Source organism: Schistocerca gregaria, chromosome 2, assembly GCF_023897955.1.
Source record: "Schistocerca gregaria isolate iqSchGreg1 chromosome 2, iqSchGreg1.2, whole genome shotgun sequence".
Taxonomy (NCBI): domain Eukaryota; kingdom Metazoa; phylum Arthropoda; class Insecta; order Orthoptera; family Acrididae; genus Schistocerca; species Schistocerca gregaria.
In genome coordinates this window covers 619,900,851-619,915,801 of record NC_064921.1, presented here as the reverse complement: position 1 = coordinate 619,915,801, position 14,951 = coordinate 619,900,851, and the positions used below count along the sequence as shown (strand labels likewise).

The following is a 14,951-nucleotide window of genomic DNA, read 5'->3' as shown; positions in this document are numbered from 1 at the left end:
GAATCTCGATTATTTTCATTGGGTTCTCTTCACAGATGAGTGGATGAATTTTTATGATGCCTGATGGTCGTTGTAGTGTGAGTGTGGAGGACGCCAGGTATCAGTCCATGTTTCAGCAATTAGGTGACTCAGTCAAGTTTTGGGCCAGCATTATTCACGAATATCGAACACCGCTTATCGCTGTCGAGAGCAGTTGGGATCTGCGCGTTTTGGAACAGAACCCTCCAATCTGTTGTACAGCTCTACTGTCAAGATTTCGGAGGTGTGTCCGTTTTTCAGAACGAAAATGCGCGAGTCCACCTCGTCCACCTTGCGAACATCTTCTTGTAGGAGACAGGGACCAATCAGATGGAATGGTCTGCTTTGTTTGGCGACTGAGCATACTCGGAACCGGTCGAAACTGGCAGATATTGGCCGCTCACGCATTCGTTGACCAGAGGCCGTTGCTAGGTGTATGCCGCCCTAGCCAAAAACTGAAAAATGACGCCCCCTCTTTTGTATTCTCGACGGTCTCCCAGATATCCCTCCCTTCCACCCACATTCAAGGACACAACAATGCAAATCTCCTCGTAAAAACAGAAACCAACTCATTTTTATGTATGGGTATGTTGAAATGCACTCTTTTTTTACCCTTTCTGGACATGTTGAAACGGAAGTACAAAACCTAACTTGTGAGTACGTGATCGATTATCCACAGGAAATAATAGCAGAGCTAAAAACAGCAACAGAACCACATAATATAACAGACGCTTGACAAATGATCTCCAGAGACAAAAACAAAAATAGGGACCGACAGAGGTATGGTATCAGGTAGCAGCATAATCACAACGTGTCCCGCACGTGCGCTCCAGCAGTCGTCAGAGATGAATCAGGGTCGTGTTTGTTTCCGTTTCGTACTCAGTAGTGGCTGCTTTAGTTTTGAGGTAGGTAAAGGCAACGTTTTTACTTTCATCAAAGTAAAGATTTGTTCAGTAACCATTCCGTACGCTCCATATGCTTTTGAAAACAATTCGGTATTTCAGTTTTTTCTCCTTTTCATTTTTTCTCCCCATTTGCTCAATTTTTTTCACTGTTTGATTTCAAATGAATTTTTTGTCCCCTTTGGGAGCCTAAAATTTTGCCTTTCTATGCGGCCGCTCAGTCTTTCTTAATGGTAGAAACGACCCGGCGGTGATCCTAAGTTGGCTGCCGTCGAAGATTAAGACATGCCTGTGGGGCTATGTCTGTATGACGTGGATAGCAAGCCACGGAGGACCCCAGCATGTTACGCAGCACAAGGTGGGGCAGCACAGTATTGAACGTTACCGAGTGCTAAATTTTGTCAGGAAATGTGTTCGCAGTTGCGAATAGGGACAACCTCCAACTGTAAAATGAAATGACGACATTTAAAATATATGCCGGACTGGGCTCGAACCTCGATTTCCCGCTTTCTCGCTAGTAGTCACAGTATCCATTTTGGCTATACGAAACGCTTCACGTCCAGACGCGAAATCTCCTGACGTCGTCATTCCATTGGAGGTTGCCCGCAGTCCCAACTGCGAATATATTTCCTGCATTTCATAACGGCCGTAGTCGCCACAGAGCATGGCCAAAGCAACAATGACCGCTAGTCACAGGCACTACAATATCGTTTTTATCCTCCGATACGAGGCTAGTGACTTTCGATCAAATATCTCCCAAGTACGGGAATTACAGCAAGTGTGTGAGTGCAGGTTAATGGCGCATAGACGACGACTTCTGAAAGTTTTAGTTTGGCTCTGAAGGATTCTAGGGTAGCCTAAGTGATTAAAGACGTCGCTCACGATTAAGCGGGAAGTTCGGGTTCGATTCCGGGGCCGGCACATGTTTTCAGTGTCGTTATTCCATTCTACAGTTGGAGGCTGCCTGTTTTCGCAAATGCGAATACATTTCCTGTATTTCATAACGGTTATATTCACTGCAACGCCTGTTTCTTCTGACATATCATTGCAATATCGGAGTAAATTTAGATTTCACCAATGTGGACAGGCATCTCGTGGTCGTGCGGTAGCGTTCTCGCTTCCCACGCCCGGGTTCCCGGGTTCGATTCCCGGCGGAGTCAGGTATTTTCTCTGCCTCGTGATGGCTGGGTGTTGTGTGATGTCCTTAGGTTAGTTAGGTTTAAGTAGTTCTAAGTTCTAGAGGACTGATGACCATAGATGTTACGTCCCATAGTGCTCAGAGCCATTTGAACCAATGTGGACAGATTTTTGAAGAGACTAGCTTTATTTTGGTTATTGTTTTTTGTCATCCAAGAGTAAAGCTATTTTTTAATTTAATAAGGCATAATATTCCATTCCCCAGTTTCCTTTAATTTAAGTCCAAACATGTTCGCAGAGATGTAAGGGGTTCGAAACGTGTTTGGAAAGCTTATATTAGTTTGGTGCATACGTTCGTAGCGTTTTTGTTTTGCTTGTTGGTATCTAGGTTGCTATGGGTTTATTAATCGATCGTCATTTTTTATTCGTAGTTCACTGTTGCTACGTAACTTTACACATTGCCATTTTGTCATTCAGAGATAGTGAAGTGCCAAGTACAGAAATCGGAGCATTCCAGACATATTCTTCAGTATGAGTTCGGTAGAGAGGTAACTGCACCAGAAGCAGCCAGATACATTTGCGCTGTACATGGGGATAATTCCAGTGGACAGAATAAGGCAAGAAAAAGATTTTATTGTTTTAAGGAGGATCATTTCAACATTAGTTACTCTCCACGTTCAGGAAGACCTTTGAGATTTGATGAAGATCGTTTATACGCATTAATTCACAACGATCCACGTCAGTGCACTAAAGAACTGGCAAATGTGATGAACTCTGATCATTCCACCATTATGCAACATTTGCATACAATGAGAGAGCTTCAAAAATCGGGCGTACGGCCAGCATCTACTCTAGGCCAAAATCACAAAAATCAACAGGTGGTCATATGTAAATCTCTACTTTCTCGTCATCAACTGACTTGTGAGCAACACCGAGCATTCCTATCCTGTATCGTTACTGGAGATGTGAGATGGTGTCTTTATGCTAACGTTAGCAAAAGGAAGGGATGGCAGAGCCCAAACAAAGTAGCAACTCCCCGTGCAAAAAGCGGCGGGCGTCCACAAAAGATAATGTTATGCATCTAGTGGAACAGCGACGGTGTGGTGTATTACGAATAGCTTCCCGGAGGTGTAACCATCACTCCTGCCATTCATTGTCAAGAGCTGAGATGTCTTGTCGACGCAGTCTAAGAGCAACGACCAGGAAGACTGCGCGAAGTGATGCCACTCGCGATAATGCCCGCTCGCGTTCTGCTAGACTGACAAAAAGGCGCTATAAAGGAGTTGGGTTGGAAAGTCATTTCATGGCCACCTTATTCGCCTGATTTGCGCCCTGAGATTTTAATCTTTTCCGCTCTCTGTCGAACAGCCTTCAGGGAACTCCCTCCCCAGCTGAAATGCTCTCCGAGCATGGCTCGACGAGTCATTCGCCTCAAAACCACGTGATTTCTATAGTGGCGGAATCGAATCGTTACTCCAACTTTGGTAGACTGTTGCAAATGGTGAAGGAGATTATGCTACTGATGACGAAAGTTTCTGTTGTGCGTACGTGTTGTGTTAATTAAAGTTATGGAAAAACGCTACGAAACTATGCTCCTACCTAATATATGTGTATTCCACATGTCAATGCACAGTGATGGTGGAGAGTGCTTCGCACCGACCCCAGCGACACTCTCTCTTCTTTCTTTCGCGTATGGACGGAGTGAAAAATGACTCTACATGCATTGGTCAGTCGCTACTCAATCTTATCTCGTTCTCATAATTATAATGCGATGAAGTACTCCCTACTATGGATGTGGTGTAACTGTTGCTGCGGGCACGACAAAGTATACAATGGTCTGCACGCAGGTCTATGAAGAATCTCTCTTCACATACCAGTGTTGGTATAAGTTGCAAAGTGACAGCAACACACGGCTCTGAAATTTATAAAAGTGAGAATGCGTGGATGGTATGACTACTGCCCTGGCAGCACCTATACTGTTCGTCCAAGAAGTTACGAGACTGATTTAATTACTTGCGTTAAGCGACGTCAGCGCTGTAACTACGGTGGCAGCTTGAACTAACAACTGTAAACAAGAGATCTGCTTACGACCAGTCAGTTGTGAACAGGCAGTGTTAAGTGGTGGAGATGCGACCGCAACCTCAGTGGAGTAACATATCGATATAAGTGTTGAAGATATTCTCCAGAATGTTCTGAAGAAGAGCAAAGTGGGCGCAGAATTTGTCCCGCACACCATGACTCCCGAACAAAAACGACCGCTCGTGGCAGCCTGCTGCGACTTGATGGAAATGCCAAACACGGACAATCCTTTTCCGGGAAAAATAGCCACGGGTGGTGAGACTTGTCGTTATCAAGACGAACCTGCCACAAAACGAGAAAGTGCAGGAATTCACATAAAGGATAACGCTTTGATGAGGTAATCGACATTTAAACAAATAATTTTTTAAAACATTTCTCATAGAGAAACAGCAGTCTGGCTAAAAGTAATTTAAAAATGGACACAAACAATCTCGACCACAAAACATTTATTTCGATGACAACCCGTTTCGATGAGTATTTGACCATCCTCGGACCTTCACACCATGATGGTAGTCTGTGGCGGTGAATGGAGCGGATGTTGTAACTACACGGACGTCAATAGCTGACGTTCTTGGAGGTACAACGCACATTCCATTCGCCGCCACCGCCTACCCTCATGGTATGAGGATCTGCGGATGGTCAAATACTCACCGAAACGGATTACCATCGAAATAGTCTTTTGCGGTCGACATTATATGCATCAATTTTTAAAGTATTTTAACCAATGTCACGCGTGAGTTGAGCAAAGAACTTTTCTGACAGTTCCACATGGTTGTTACGTGCGTTGTATTCAAGTGGGGGATGCTATGTAGAACACCTGAGTCATCAAAACCATGATCTTAACTTTTCTTTGTCTTTTTATTAAACAAGTTTCGAAAATTTCTGGACCCACGCCGTTTGTGTGGTGTGATATATTTTCCGATGGTTGCTTTCCGCTAGGAGCTCTGACTGTCTAGGCCTATAAATATGACGTCTTTGATTATTACACGTTGATTATTTTTATGACGATGAAAGAGGTCACTGCATCGTCCTATAAGAGGATGTTCGACCACACAAGGCTTGTCTGAAGAAAAAAGGGAGGGGCTCTAAGAACTATGGGACTTAACATCTGAGGTCATCAGTCCCCTAGAACTTAGAACTACTTAAACCTAACTAACGTACGAACATCACACACATCCATGCCCGAGGCAGGATTCGAACCTGCGACCGTAGCAGCAGCGCGGTTCGGGACTGAAGAGTCTACTAGAATCGTTCAGCCGCAACGGCCGGCTATGATTTAATCTTCAGTTGACGACTACATCACTAGAAACAGCCTACAAGCTCCGACTAGGGACTGACGGGGAAGGAAATTGACGCGTTCTGCCAAAGGAAGCATCCCAGCATTTGCCTTGTGCGATTTAGGGAAATGACGGGAAAGCTAACTTCGGGTGAGCGGATGAAGATTTGTATCACCGTCCATCCGACAACGACCCTTACCGCTGCACCACTTTTGGAGTGCTCTAAAGAAAAATAAGCAATACGTACAGTTAGAGAGACATTGTGTTAAGCTCTGATATGAGGAAGAAACTTCCAACATCTTGTACCTGACCGAAGGTAAAAAGAACTGTATCAAATGAAATTTTTCCTGCGAAGTTCAGAGAAATTTCTCTAATGTCAGCGGTTAGCGAGCGCGTACTCACCGGAAAGTCAGCTGTCTGCTGGGGGTCTTCGCCTGAGATGGCCAGCTCCGCGGTCGGCGCCTGCTAGATCGTTGCCCAATCCTCGCGGAAGAGCGCGCCACTCCAGTATCTGGCCGGGCCGCGCGTCATCATCCCCCGTATCTCACGCGGCCGCTCAGTAAATAACTGAGAAAGTTTCACTGCCGCTGACGCTAATTGCGTGTGCGTCGCGCTGCTGGCATACCTGCAGAATCAGCCCGACGTTTGTCGTACGAAGAGCAACGGACGCGGGACACACTGTCGCTCGCAGCTAACTGTTCCTCAGCACTCAACCACGCGGACACCGTTAGCAGATTCGGTTTCGTCATCGGACGGGTTTCTGTTTCGTGGCCGAGCAGAATGTGTGATCGAAGAAATGATGGCGCGGGCACAGACTGGGGCAACATCGGCGAGTCACAGGCAACAGAGCAGACACCACCACGAGAGTGTTCCGTCTAACCTGGGGCAATGTTGGGGTAGAATACGTTCCTTTCTCGAAATATATAGTAATTTCCTGATGGACACCACATGATACACAGAAAAGCCAAAAGGGAACCTCAGATGTTAGAAAACGAATGTTACTGAATTCTGGATAACTTGTTTCGTTAGAAAATAACGTTAGTTGTTGGGTGAATAAGGAATCAGCACTCAAGCGAGAACAAATGCTACCTAATATGTCCTATAACGCCGCGCATAAAAACGTAATTCCTCCAGGTTTCGTACCTCGGGTTCTATTGGTGACAGAGTCGTAGGGTCAACTGTTTTGGATAGCCCTTGCGCAAGACACCATTTGTATAACTAACAGAAGCATCGTTTTAGTGTCACTATCCTACAGTATAGGGTGAAACTATGAATACTATACACTTTTTCCAGCTTAGGTCAATGGAGCAAATAGTTTGGTTCATTTTTAGTTTGATGAAGTGTACGGTCGCCCTTAAGTGGCTTGTGGAGGCGCCGTTAGTTCCTTGGGCGATTCCTTAGAAAACCCAAAAAAGTGTTCCTTAGATCCAGATCTCGAACAGCCTTCAAAATATTCTTGATATCGTTATCGGGTTCCGAGATACAGAAGTATAAAGTTACCCTACTTGCACACATAAAATACACAAGTAAAATTAAGTGTGAGGCGCGAACATAGTTCATAAAGTGACTCTGGGACTCCACCTTTTAGCACTGAAGCATATGCAAAATTTTTGTACACATAAAATCAGGTCTGAAGTGTAAAATTAATGTTGCTTTATTTCAATTTCACATACGTAGATTATCAAAATTTTACTGACCCATAAAGTTCTTTTCATATGAGTGACATGCCCTGTTGTGGCAGGGAAAAAAAGGGAACCTGTGGATAAACGCTCCTATCGGAGCACAGAGAAGGCTAATATGCTCCTGTTTAAAACACTCTGACTGAAAAGTGAGATACCGGCTGCCTCATTCTATCAGCACCTTTGAAAAAAATTATGCTGAGAGATAAGGATACATTGGCAGTGGAAAAGAGACAGAAAAGTAATAACTACTGGAGGATACTAGACAGTGGTTATGATGTGGAAAGAGCAAAGGAGACAAAGGCAGTGTGAGAGAAGATATGGACATAGTGGCAGTGGTACATAGTTGACAGTGACAGAACAGTGCAGGGAAAAGAGTGAAGGAGACAGTGTCAATGGGACAAGAATAAAGAGGAAAAAGTGGAAGTAGGAGAGAACCTGTGATAATGAGTAACAGTTACAATGACAACGAGAAAGAGAGAGGAAGTGTGAGCGAGAACAGACAGCAGCAGTAACAAGGAACGAATGAGACAGTAGCATTAAGAGAGAGCAAGGGGGAGACGGTGACAGTAAGAGGAGACACTAATACACTAATAATAGGACAGAACGAAGGCCACTGTGGCTGTAAAACAGGAGAAAGTCAAAAAATTTTGTACATGGCTGCACGTTCAGAGACAGTGATTAGTTACAATTGAAAAAGAAACAGCCCTCGGTCACTATATTTTTAACAAATTAACCTGGTTTCAACACTGCTAGGAGTGTCTTCTTCAGAATTTAAAACAAAGAATGATCTATATTCTATAACATGGTCACAGAATAATGACTAAAAACGTATGATAGGCTATAAGTACGGAATCATCGTAAAAGTTTGACAATACTTATATGTCATTTATAAAATACTAAATACGCCAAAAGGGCATTAGTCACAAAGCTCTTTAAGATAAAGAAAACTGTGATGGCGAGCCACTAAGGGCTACTCGTTACTTGCGTGGTGCAGGATGCAAAACGCCGAGTCCGTGGAATGAAAATCCATGGTGAAGAAATAAAAACTTTGAGGTTCGCCGATGACACTGTAATTCTGTCAGAGACAGCAAAGGACCTGGAAGAGCTGCTGAACGGAATGGACAGTGTATTGAAAGGAGAATGGAAGATGAACATCAACAAAAGCAAAACTAGGATAATGGAATGTAGTCGAATTAAGTCGGGTGATACTGCGGGAATTAAATTAGGAAATGAGACACTTAAAGTAGCAAATGAGTTTGGCTATTTGTGTAGCAAAATAACTGATGATGGTCGAAGTAGGGAGGATATAAAATGGAAACTGGCAATGGCAAGGAAAGCGTTTCTGATGAAGAGAAACTTGTTAACATCGAGTATAGATGTAAGTGTCAGGAAGTCGTTTCTGAAAGTATTTGTATGGAGTGTAGCCATGTATGGAAGTGAAACGTGGACGATAAATAGTTTAGACAAGAAGATAACAGAAGCTTTCGAAATGTGGTGCTACAGATGAATGCTGAAGATTAGATGGGTAGATCTCATAACTAATGAGGAGGTATTGAACAGAACTGGGGAGAAGAGAAATTTGTAGCACAACCTGATTAGAAGAAGGGATCGGTTGGTAGGGCATATTCTGAGGCATCAAGGGATCACCAATTTATTATTGGAGGGCAGCGTGGAGGGTAAAATGGCTCTGAGCACTATGGCACTTAACATCTATGGTCATCAGTCCCCTAGAACTTAGAACTACTTAAGCCTAACTAACCTAAGAACATCACACAGCACCCAGCCATCACGAGGCAGAGAAAATCCCTGACCCCACCGGGAATCGAAGCCGGGAACCCGGGCGTGGGAAGCGAGAACGCTACCGCACGACCACAGGATGCGGGCGAGGGTAAAAATCGTAGAGTGAGACCAAGAGATGAATACACTAAACAGATTCAGAAAAATGTAGGCTGCTGTAGGTACTGGGAAATGAAGAAGCTTCCACAGGTTAGAGTAGCATGGAGAGCTGCATCAAACCGGTCTCTGGACTGAAGACCACAACAACAAACAACAACCATTTAGGTGCATGTGGAGATAGATTAACTGAGTGTTAAAGACACCTGGCTGTCGAGCTAATACTACCGGTTAGTCGGAGAGTCAATCTATGGTCTTGCTGCCGGACAATCTGAGCGCCTCTGCTCTCAATGGTGTCTTTCATTTCTACCATTTTAACTATTCTTTAATAATTAAAGCGCATAGTTTTTCTTCACTCAACGAGCATTGTCTTCGGATCCAGTAAACATTACGATCATTGTTAGATAAGTGTTGGCATAAAGCAGGAAAAAATGTTTGTTTCATAAAAAACTCACCTTACTTCTCAAATAGGCTTCATTGAGGGATAGACGCTTGATCCGGCGATCCTCCAGCTTTTTTAACCCCACCGGAAAAATAGGTTCGGTCAAACTCGGAAAAATACTAGCTGACTGCAACGATCGCTTCCTCATTTGATGAAAGTTTCCTCCCAGCAAGCCACGGTTCCGAGTTAGGGAACAGGAAGCGGTCATTTGGGGCTAAATTCGGTGAATGGAGTGGATAACGGACCATTGTTATCGCTGATGTGTGGGGTGGTGCATTTCCTGGTGAAAGAGCACTTTTTGCGTGCCAACCTTGGTCTTTTTCCAGCCAACGCAAGTTTCAAACGATGCAACAATGAAGCATAAAAGGGTATGGTTATGGTCCTGCCTTTTTCCAAGTAATCTATGAGAATTATTCCTTGGGAATCGCAAAAAACTGTGACTATCATCTTGCGTGCTGACAAAATGGTCTTCTACATCTACATCTACATCTACATCCATACTCGGCAAGCCACCTGACGGTGTGTGGCGGAGGGTACCCTGAGTACCTCTATCGGTTCTCCCTTCTATTCCAGTCTCGTATTGTACGTGGAAAGAAGGATTGTCGGTATGCTTCTGTGTGGGCTCTAATCTCTCTGATTTTATCCTCATGGTCTCTTCGCGAGATATACGTAGGAGGGAGCAATATACTGCTTGACTCTTCGGTGAAGGTATGTTCTCGAAACTTTAACAAAAGCCCGTACCGAGCTACTGAGCGTCTCTCCTGCAGAGTCTTCCACTGGAGTTTATCTATCATCTCCGTAACGCTTTCGCAATTACTAAATGATCCTGTAACGAAGCGCGCTGCTCTCCGTTGGATCTTCTCTATCTCTTCTATCAACCCTACCTGGTGCGGATCCCACACTGCTGAGCAGTATTCAAGCATTGGGCGAACAAGCGTACTGTAACCTACTTCCTTTGTTGTCGGATTGCATTTCCTTAAGATTCTTCCAATGAATCTCAGTCTGGCATCTGCTTTACCGACGATCAACTTTATATGATCATTCCATTTTAAATCACTCCTAATGAGTACTCCCAGATAATTTATGGAATTAACTACTTCCAGTTGCTGACCTGCTATTTTGTAGCTAAATGATAAGGGACCTATCTTTCTATGTATTCGCATCACATTACACTTGTCTACATTGAGATTCAATTGCCATTCCGTGCACCATGCGTCAATTCGCTGCAGATCCTCCTGCATTTCAGTACAATTTTCCATTGTTGCAACCTCTCGATACACCACAGCATCATCTGCAAAAAGCCTCAGTGAACTTCCGATGTCATCCACCAGGTCATTTATGTATATTGTGAATAGCAACGGTCCTATGACACTCCCCTGCGGCACACCTGAAATCACTCTTACTTCGGAAGACTTCTCTCCATTGAGAATGACATGCTGCGTTCTGTTATCTAGGAACTCCTCAATCCAATCACACAATTGATCTGATAGTCCGTATGCTCTTACTTTGTTCATTAAACGACTGTGGCGAACTGTGTCAAACGCCTTGCGGAAGTCAAGAAACACGGCATCTACCTGTGAACCCGTGTCTAAGGCCCTCTGAGTCTCGTGGACGAATAGCGAGAGCTGGGTTTCACACGACTCTTTTTCGAAACCCATGCTGATTCCTACAGAGTAGATTTCTAGTCTCCAGAAAAGACATTATACTCGAACATAATACGTGTTCCAAAATTCTACAACTGATCGACGTTAGAGATATAGGTCTATAGTTCTGCACATCTGATTGACGTCCCTTCTTGAAAACGGGGATGACCTGTGCCCTTTTCCAATCCTTTGGAACGCTTCGCTCTTCTAGAGACCTACGGTACACCGCTGCAAGAAGGGGGGCAAGTTCCTTCGCGTACTCTGTGTAAAATCGAACTGGTATTCCATCAGGACCAGCGGCCTTTCCTCTTTTGAGCGATTTTAATTGTTTCTCTATCCCTCTGTCGTCTATTTCGATATCTACCATTTTGTCAACTGTGCGACAATCTAGAGAAGGAACTACAGTGCAGTCTTCCTCTGTGAAGCAGCTTTGGAAGAAGACATTTAGTAATTCGGCCTTTAGTCTGTCATCCTCTGTTTCAGTACCATTTTGGTCACAGAGTGTCTGGACATTTCGTTTTGATCCACCTACCGCTTTGACATAGGACCAAAATTTCTTAGGATTTTCTGCCAAGTCAGTACATAGAACTTTACTTTCGAATTCATTGAAAGCCTCTCGCATAGCCCTCCTCACACTGCATTTCGCTTCGCGTAATTTTTGTTTGTCTGCAAGGCTTTGGCTATGTTTATGTTTGCTGTGAAGTTCCCTTTGCTTCCGCAGCAGTTTTCTAACTCGGTTGTTGTACCACGGTGGCTCTTTCCCATCTCTTACGATCCTGCTTGGCACATACTCATCTAACGCATATTGTACCATGGTTTTGAACTTTGTCCACTGATCCTCAACACTGTCTGTACTTGAGACAAAACTTTTGTGTTGAGCCACCAAGTACTCTGAAATCTGCTTTTTGTCACTTTTGCTAAACAGAAAAATCTTCCTACCTTTTTTAATATTTCTATTTACAGCTGAAATCATCGATGCAGTAACCGCTTTATGATCGCTGATTCCCTGTTCTGCATTAACTGATTCAAATAGTTCGGGTCTGTTTGTCACCAGAAGGTCTAATATGTTATCGCCACGAGTCGATTTTCTGTTTAACTGCTCAAGGTAGTTTTCAGATAAAGCACTTAAAAATATTTCACTAGATTCTTTGTCCCTGCCACCCGTTATGAACGTCTGAGTCTCCCAGTCTATATCCGGCAAATTAAAATCTCCACCCAGAACTATAACATGGTGGGGAAATCTACTCGAAATATTTTCCAAATTATTCTTCAGGTGCTGAGCCACAACAGCTGCTGAGCCCGGGGGCCTATAGAGACATCCAATTACCATGTCTGAGCCTGCTTTAACCGTGACCTTCACCCAAATCATTTCACAATTCGAATCTCCGTCAATTTCCTTCGATACTATTGCACTTCTTATCGCTATAAACACGCCTCCCCCTTCACTGTCCAGCCTATCTCTGCGGTATACATTCCAATCCGAGTTTAGCATTTCATTACTGTTTACGTCTGGTTTCAGCCAACTTTCTGTTCCTAGTACTATATGGGCGTTGTGACCGTTTATTAATGAGAGCAGTTCTGGGACCTTTCTATAGACGCTCCTGCAGTTTACTATAAGCACATTAATATTGTTATTCCTTGTTGCAGTTTGCCTACTGCCTTGCCGCGTCTCAGGAGGCGTCTTGTCGGGCCTAGGGAGGGAATTCTCTAACCTAAAAAAACCCCATGTGCACTCCACACGTACTCCGCTACCCTCGTAGCCGCTTCCGGCGTGTAGTGCATGCCTGACCTATTCAGGGGGACCCTACATTTCTCCACCCGATAGCGGAGGTCGAGAAATTTGCACCCCAGCTCTCCGCAGAATCGTCTGAGCCTCTGGTTTAAGCCTTCCACTCGGCTCCAAACCAGAGGACCGCGATCGGTTCTGGGAACGATACTACAAATAATTAGCTCTGATTCCACCCCGCGAGCGAGGCTTTCCGCCTTCACCAACTCCGCCAGCCGCCTGTACGAACTGAGGATGACCTCTGAACCCAGACGGCAGGAGTCATTGGTGCCGACATGAGCAACAATTTGCAGTCGGGTGCACCCAGTGCTCTCTATCGCCGCCGGTAGGGCCTCCTCCACATCTCGGATGAGACCCCCCGGCAAGCAGACAGAGTGAACACTGGCCTTCTTCCCCGACCTTTCCGATATTTCCCTAAGGGGCTCCATCACCCGCCTTACGTTGGAGCTCCCAATAACTAATAAACCCCTCCCCCCATGTGCCTGCTCGGACCTTGCTGAAGGAGCAGCCACATGTCCACTCACAGGCAGAGCGGGCGATGCCACACGGCCAGCCTCCACATTGACCCTCCGCCTCGTGCGCCGCGAACGCCGCTGAACCCGCCACTCACCTTGGGGAGAGGGTGGCCCAACCGCGCCCGGTACCCGCGAAGATGTCTCGACAGCAGGGACAGTGGGTGAAGCATGTAACACCTGGGGTGTACCTTGCGACGCACCAGACTCCCCACTGCCGCTACACTCCGAGGCAGCAGCCTGAAGACGGCTGACCGCGGCCATCAACACGCTCAGCTGTTCGCGAAGAGTGGCCAGCTCCTCCTGCGTCCGTACACAGCAGCCACACATCCTATCCATCCTAAGAAGTCAATTTACTATAGAGTGTTAATAAACTTTTAAATAGACTGCTAATTCACTAAAGGCGGTTGATTATTGACTAAAGTGTGATTGCTAACCACTCCTTGTAGAAAACAAGGAAAATAGCACTACCTGTCTCTGGACTGTATTCAAAACAAACACTAGCACTACTAGCACTATGCCTCCTTCGGCACACTTTCACCACCCTTTGTCCATCGTTTTGACTGCCGTTTTGACTCTGGTGTGTAATGATGGGTGTAGATTTCTTCAACTGCCACAGATTGGCAGGTTGCGATAAAACATCACCAATCACAGAGTTGAAATTTCATGCCAGATGCTCGTCTGGTCGACTATCAGCCATCGTTGCCCCCACCTCGCACGCAGCTTCTTCATAGCCAATTCTCAGTGCAGGACATTATGTACTTGCTCAGTTGAGAGTTCTACAGTGTCAGAAACTCACGAATTTTTATTCGGCGCTCTTGCATTACCATGTGATGGACTTTGTCAATGGTTTTCTTTGTGGTGACCTCAATTGGACAGCTGGAGCGCGCTTCGTCTTCGGTGCTCGTCCGACCATTTTTAAATCCATTAATCCAAAAGTAAACAGTCGTCTTCAGTGATGGTCTAGAGTCCTCGTGAACTTCATTTAGTTGTGTTTTGATTTGTGCAGTTGTATAACCTTTCAAAAGAAAATGTTTAATAACAACATGGAACTCGGTTTTCTCCGTTTTCAATCGCTTTCGACACACTGACCAATTCAGACGCCTGGCAACAAAGGGAGGGGCCCGATTATTATTTTAGAAGGCTTGATCTACCACCTTCTGTTCTTAATTTGTCATCACCTCAGAACTATTCCTTACATTACCATGTAGATAAGATCGAACTTCGTCTGTAGTAAGAAATGATTTCGATCTCTTAGACCCAGTGAGGACATAGAGGAGGGAAGTGAGTGTTTATTTTCAAGCCGTACAGCTGGAGTTTCCAGCAGGGGTTCCATTAATAAAAATTAATTCTGAATGTTGTCAACTATTCACAGCCTCCTCTCTTTCAAGCTCTTGAGCATTTAAAACTCAGTAAAATGTAAACAACATTCGTACTGTCCTCCAGAACTCGGAACAGAGTAGTCGACGGAGAACCAAAGTATTAATACTTGCAGCGATTCCTCCCCAGTTCCTGTTTCAGTGCTGCTTATCTCGTAGATAAGAATAACTATTGCTTGGTTTTTGGAAGTGAATTTTTAT

The 14,951-nt window shown here is 44.7% G+C and overlaps 1 protein-coding gene across 2 annotated transcripts in view; it reads right to left on the bottom strand.

Annotated features, from left to right (window-relative positions):
- Positions 1–14,951, bottom strand: part of LOC126334600 (mitochondrial glycine transporter-like) — a 112,546-nt gene that overhangs the window by 69,416 nt on the left and 28,179 nt on the right. Inside the window, exon 1 of one of the 2 annotated variants that reach the window (XM_049996996.1) lies at positions 5,816–5,934. The exons of the other annotated variant lie outside the window; for it this stretch is intronic. The gene's annotated coding sequence lies outside the window, so the exon portion shown is untranslated. Of the gene's footprint in view, positions 1–5,815; positions 5,935–14,951 lie in introns of those variants that run through there. 2 annotated transcript variants of the gene reach the window in all.